Here is a 6,073-nt window from a genome sequence, read left to right as displayed (position 1 = left end):
AACGTACACACAGAAATGCCCCAGGCCAGGAATGGAACCTGCAACCTTCTTTTCCCTTTAATGTCCTCACTAAGAAAAAAGCAATGTAAAAATGATCTCTTTGCATTTTTATTTAATTGGGGCAATAATAACAACAGAATAAAAAAAGGTAAAGTTTTTAAAATATAGACCTCTACCAAACAGTTCAGACAACTCTTCATGGTAAATGTATTAAAATACATTCAAATATTAAAATGTGCTCTACCAAACGGTTGAGCAGCACATTAAAAGGGTTATTGTGGGGTGGCAGCACTAACCACCCTGTCTGTCTAAATTAGTTTTAATGAGACTATCAGTTGACTGATTGACTCATCATATGTTTTGTTTTACATATAAATCCAGACCAGATCAGTGATTGCATCTTTTCACTGCTACTCTCATCATTGATTTGACTATTATTGTCAGTCATACTGTTATCACAACCAGCAAGCAGATCCTGATTAAATAAGGAATATCTATTGACTGCATCCCATAATCAGTATTTTTCCACCTTTTAAAACATCTCTGCAATTGTAACATGACAAAGTTACAGAAATTCTGATGGCTGCCACCAGTACATCTGAGCATAGAACATGGCCATTGACCATTACATTGCATAGATTGGTAAAATATACCCTGTTTGCAGGTGAGGCCTGGGTTTGCAGTGTGAGATCAGGCACATAGTCACAGTGCTACTCTGCCTGGAATCCCTTTGTTCTATGTGCATGCATAAAAACATAAAAAGATATATGCAAGACATTTATAAGACATATTCTCTATCAACGCTGTCCGTCAGAGGAGTGAAGGTTTTCATGTAGTCTAAATGTGTGAAGAAGTTCAGTTTACTTTGTGCAGCAGGATATGTCGTCAGCGTTTATGTTTAGGCGACATTTTTAGAGACAAAACAATACGTACACAGTCATTGTGTTCACCCTCAAACACAAGTACAGAACAACAAAGCATCAACACACACACTTCATCTTACTGGTGAAGGGGGAGGGGCTAAAAATCACTCACAGAAAATCACAAAATGAAGTCATCTTAAACCTGTCACCTTGTGTCTCTGCACATTTACTGAACTAATGTATCATGGCTAGTGCCGGGATCTGAGACAGGAAGACAAAGAAACAAACACCATCGTGCATTGTGATGCATTTCCTGCTGCGCTCTGTTCCATGTTACCTTGTGTGGTCCCTATATTTAGCTCTGTCTAGGGAAACCAACTGACACAGGCAGGAAAACTAAGTTTGGAAAGAATTAAAGGAAGTCTAGCGGCCATTTAGACAAACAACTCTCTCACTGGGCCCAGCCCTCACTGGACAGCCAGCTGAACAACAGCAACACACAAAGAGACACGTCTGATGCAGCTCTGAGGACTGCATTGCAATGCTGGTTTAGAGGACTCAAGTTCTCATGTGAATTTGAAGGATCTATGGACCCTGTTGAGAAGGAGGATCTGTGTGGTCGGCTGGTAGATCTCAGCTTATTGGAAGGTAAGGTGCTCAAATTGATTGATTGAAATCCCTGAAATCAGTTGTTTGGTGGTTTTATTTGTGATACTTGTGCTCTTGATGAAATTGACCCTTTTCCTAGTTGTGAGTTGGATTGCGATCTTTGTCAGGACTCACTGGTGACTACCTTTTATATTTGGTTTTGGTTTGGTTTTGTAGTCATCTACAGCACATTATCTGTGCTGTAGGTGAGTGTGTGTATGTGTGTGTAGCTCCCAGGACAATTTTTTGAGAAGAAACACCATCCTGTTAGTTGACCTTACTACAGTAGACTGAGTGCAGCCCCACCTCCTGTTGGAGAAGGAGCAGATAACTTCCACTGTGTGGGGATCCCATATATTACCTGGCTTTTCTTCTGCATCAACAGTGGCAGTTAATTTAGATTAATTACATTCATAACCCTCAGCACCAGGACAGATGCCTACAACCTCTAATTAGCATAATTATTTAATTGGTTGTCACTCGAGAAGCTGCACAGAGCAGACTGACTGTCAGCTGACTTCTTTAAATTTATTCATCAATCCAGTCACTGGCTCCAGCTTTGCCCAGGGATTAAAGGAACAACAGTCACCTGGTTCCAAGGGGGGTTCTCTGCCATAATGTGGTGTAGGATGGTGTGGGATAACATATTAGGTTGTTGAGATAAACAGCTGGTGGTGTTTGGTGTCACTAAACTGCTGCAGAAGAAGAAGATGCAAAAAGACACGGTTAACAAACAGCAGGAGGGAATCCGAGCTTTCTTTTAGTTCCATGTGTTAATCTGAGGAGTGTAACAACCACAGTTGTGAATGGCCCGGCTGCAGTCTAATGTCTTTGAACTAGTTTTCATTGAGGTTTGACAGTGGTATTCCCCTCTGCATGCAGAAATTATCTACTAAAATAACAGAATACATTTTACAGGAGGGAACTTGACAGTGATCAGGTTACAAAAAAGCAGAATGGCAAGTGTGTGACTGAATTATATTACATCTGCTGCATCTTAGGGTAAGGTCAATGCTGAAGAGTCTTAAACCCTCATTCTGTCTAATTACCATCAAAAGAGTAAAAAGTAAAAAGACTATTGAAGACTATGGGAAAGGTTTCTAATTCTCTCTTGATTTATGAGCTTATTAAATGTTTTTCTAATGACCTTGTAATCTTAGTCTCTAGTTTCAAGTCTTCAATACAACATGATGTTCATTGATGCTAGCTAAAAATTATGGTCCTATTGAAAGAAAAATAGATTTCAAGCAGGGGGTGGATTGGGTGTCTGATTGACAGACTGTGCCACACAAATTGGCAATCAGGATAGAGCACAAAGCAGATCAGATCCAGCTCTTCTCTTCCAAGTATGTTTTTTTTTCTGGCTTCAAAAAAAAACAAGATGCTTCACTGACAAAATACAGAAGTCTAACTCTCAGCATTAAAACCATGCAAAATGAGATGGGGATGGATGTTAGTGTGATTAGTGAACAGTTTTATTGTGTTACCTTTTTTGTGTGTGTGTTGCCCCTTTGTCAAACCTCAAGTCAATAAATACACATAACTGTATGTCACATGGCAGGACTGCTGCTGCTCCAGGCCATAGTGTTTACCAACAAGAGGAGGAGGAGAAGGAGGTCGTAGTGTAGTACTGGCTCCACCATGGTAGTCTCTGCTCGACAGCCAGTAGCTGCGGCATTCAGCAGCAGCTCCAGTCTCACTGAGAGGACAGAGCTTAAGCTTGGATAGTAGCTGACTCTGCCACATACAGTACAGGGTAAGACCTGAGTGTGTAGTTTTCTATTTATGTGACAGATTGAACATCTTGTCTTTTGTCCTGAAAGAGAAATGAAAAATGTTACAGCTTCTCACCCTACTCTGGTTTAATTTGTGTAATTAACTAAATTGACAGCTGTGTGGTATCTGCCTGTTAAAACTTAGAATTGCGCTCAGCAGTCCTGAATCTGACTGGTGTGTGCAGGCATGTGTCTTTGCATTTTTGTTATACTTGTACATGTGTGTGTGTATGTCACTGGACTATGCATGAGCACAGGGTGACGCATCCACAAACCAGAGGCAGAGACACAGTGACCCATTGTGGAGGCAGAAAAGCACAAGTGATGCTAAAGGGCACAGCTGACTGTAACATGCAGAGCTGAAAAGTGAAATCAGGAGGACTGACATAAGAAAGTGTTCTGCATGCCTTGTAGCTTTTGACATATAATGCATTAAAGTTTGACACAGCGTGTGAGCAACATGATAAAGAGGAAGAGGAGACGTTTGTGTTGTTTTAACATTTTTAACCATCCTCACCCTCTCAGTGAATGTTTAGGGCTTTTGTTTTCAAGCATGAGCTCACAAACTGCAGAAGCCTCCTCTCCTCTCCGGTCACAAAGTGAGAATAATAAGTCATCTCTGATTTTCACTGGGGATGCTGGAGAGTGGCAGGAAGGAGCGATCACTGCCACTGTAGTTTGTAGTGGAGTGATGAAGTGTTGTCTGTGTGTGTGTGTATGGTTGCCTTCCCACACATCAACAACTTGTAACATATGGAGACAAATTCCTCAGGGTTAGGGTTAGGTATGACAGGTGTGAGGGTGAATATGCATGTGTTAGTTTCATGACAGATCAGAAACCTGGTTCTGCTCCTAATACGTTGAGGAGTAATGTCCAACCAGGCTGCAGATCACCACTGTGAGGATGCAGAATGTCTCCACTACAGCCTGTCCTGGACCCGTCCCACTGTCTGTTTCCTCGGTGCTCCCCATGTCCCTCTGGTGCTCAATATCTCATTATATAGATTATTATTCTGGTTGCATGTTATGTGGAGAATGAAGTTTTGTGAAGCATCGAGCCTTTCAATCTTTTTGTACCCAAAATTATTCAAACCTTCGGGGTTTCACTGTGAGAGGAAACAGTGACGTCTGGTGGTAAACTGGAATTACAACAGTTTTTTCATCATTTGAGCAGATTGCTAGCACAAAACATGATTGTTTCAATCCCAAATGTGTAGTAAAACTCATTTCAGGCTGCATGTCTATGAACATATTTTAAGTTATACACAAGATGTGGCATCTGTGTCTTTTTTGTATAGAAATAAAAGTAATTTCTTGACACAAATATAACACTATATGTTCATGGTTGGATTTGAACCTTTATCCAAAGTGAGAGAAAAACTATAGCTCCTGAATGCAAGCTAGGGAGCTATACAAAGCAGCTCATTTTGCATTACTTTACTTTACAAGCTGTATTTCAGCTTGTATGCCATATTAGTGAAGTATGACCTCTCAAAACCCAATCACTGTCACTGTGGCATTGTAGATAACATAGTAGTGCGCCAAAGTGTTCAAGCCGCAAACCAATGAAACATCCTAAAGCACCTGTGATGTCCGAAGCTTGAGACGTCATCCGTCACTTGACAGCTGTCGACACACGGTGGTTCAGTAGACTGGCAAATAATTAAATAAAAAAGCTTGTGTTAGTCTGTAGTTTAGAAAAACATCAAATTGAAGCATATGACGAAACATTTACTGATAATCTGTTTTTGGCAAAAATGGGCTCTTTGTTCATGACAATCAAGTGTTTAACCTTGACCACCTCCGCATAATGTTTTTCCGTATTATAGATATGATGAGTTAAAATAACAAGTCAACATCATAGCCAAACAGTTTCTACTTTGAACTCATAGTGAACCAATGACATTCTCATAGAGCAAAAAATGTCAGCATTGTATCATCTTGTGGGGATGGAGGGTGACGCCAAATAAACCTGTCTCTAAAGACAGTCAGCTACCATTAGCACAGCCAATACCACTGTGTCAGCCACTGACAGTTACAGTCATCAGTTCACCTGCCAGCCTGAAGCAAACAGATTTTTTGTGCAGCTAAAGGTTTGAACCAGGTTTATCTATCAGGAAGTCATACCATGACATAATCACATTCATGCTCATGTGTCAAACTAAACGAAAACTCATACTTAGTTCATTCAGCCCAACTTGAGCCCACTGCTATGGTCATATGACATGCTGCTCTCACTCTTTCAACCCTTTTTATGGCTATGGTGGCCCTCAAAGCCATCAGCCACACTGTTAGCTGATCTGCTGTAGCTGTCTGTTCCACTTATTGTGACATTATGCTTGCTGCATCTGCCCTGCAAAGCTGTAACTTCACCCCAGTAATCACCTGGACACTGGGTGTAGCTGCCCCACAGCATTAGTGATAGCTATTCCCACAATAATCTATTCGACATTAGGGAATTGATTGTTCATGTTACACAAGATGAGATGTAGACAATTTAGGGTGCCTATGGCAAGGCAGGCCTCTTCCTGAGCCCCCCGAAAGGGGGGGCTGGGCAGACGCATCACTGGGGTTGTCAGGTGGATTCAAACTTTCACCATAATTTTCTGATTTATGCCCATGATGTCTCAGTGGATTCTGGCGTCCCAGAACCACCCCTCTCTGTGTCTGTCCAACCAACCTGTTTGGGAGACCATGATGGGCAGTGTCTCTTCAGCCACAACCATTGGCTACTTTGCTCTGTCACTCTTGCAGTTTCGTTGATTGCCTGGCATAGGGCTAGTCCGC

At 41.4% G+C, this 6,073-nt stretch overlaps 1 protein-coding gene across 4 annotated transcripts in view; it reads left to right on the top strand.

Moving 5' to 3' along the window:
- Positions 1-1,387: 1,387 nt before the first annotated feature.
- Positions 1,388-6,073, top strand: part of rasgrp3 (RAS guanyl releasing protein 3 (calcium and DAG-regulated)) — a 35,991-nt gene continuing 31,305 nt past the window's right edge. For 3 of the 4 annotated variants that reach the window (XM_029521403.1, XM_029521402.1, XM_029521400.1), the window contains exon 1: positions 1,408-1,511. The gene's annotated coding sequence lies outside the window, so the exon portion shown is untranslated. Of the gene's footprint in view, positions 1,512-3,072; positions 3,268-6,073 lie in introns of all 4 variants that reach the window. The other variant, XM_029521401.1, reaches the window with a different exon arrangement.

Source organism: Echeneis naucrates, chromosome 15, assembly GCF_900963305.1.
Source record: "Echeneis naucrates chromosome 15, fEcheNa1.1, whole genome shotgun sequence".
NCBI classification, from domain to species: Eukaryota; Metazoa; Chordata; class Actinopteri; order Carangiformes; family Echeneidae; genus Echeneis; species Echeneis naucrates.
The sequence above is the reverse complement of the archived record's forward strand: the minus strand, read 5'-3'. Positions and strand labels throughout refer to the sequence as shown.